The sequence below is a fragment of the Tachypleus tridentatus genome, chromosome 8, assembly GCF_004210375.1.
Source record: "Tachypleus tridentatus isolate NWPU-2018 chromosome 8, ASM421037v1, whole genome shotgun sequence".
NCBI lineage: Eukaryota > Metazoa > Arthropoda > Merostomata > Xiphosura > Limulidae > Tachypleus > Tachypleus tridentatus.
Window position 1 is genome coordinate 84518167 of NC_134832.1, and position 520 is coordinate 84518686.

A 520-nucleotide genomic window follows, 5' to 3' on the forward strand; every position below is an offset into this window, starting at 1 on the left:
ATATTTTCGCAACCCAAACGAGCCGTTTTTGCACATATATTTCTCTATAAGTGGGTTTTCGCGACATCACTGACAAATATAACGATGTTTCACCTTCTTAGGTCATCCATCAAGTTAGGAGTATGTGTGTGTGTGTGTTTTTCGTATAGCAAAGCCACAAAGGGCTATCTGCTCAGCCCACCGAGGGGAATCGAACCCCAGATTTTAGCGTTGTGAGTTAGGAGTAAAAACAAGTTATTGGAGTACATACGCAAATAAGATAACGTCTAGTGATTCGAGAATAATAATTGTAGGTTACACTGCTAGTAGCATCATTAACGTAGTGATTGTATGTTTATTTTTATTTCATTAACAAGCCAGATGCCCGACATGGCCAGATGGTCAGGGCGCTTGACTCATAATCTGACATCAAACATGCTTGCACTTTCAGCCATGTGGACTTTATAAATCACAGTCAATCCCACAATTCGTTGGTAAAAGAGTAGCTCAAGAGTTGGCAGCTGGTAGTTATGACTAGCTG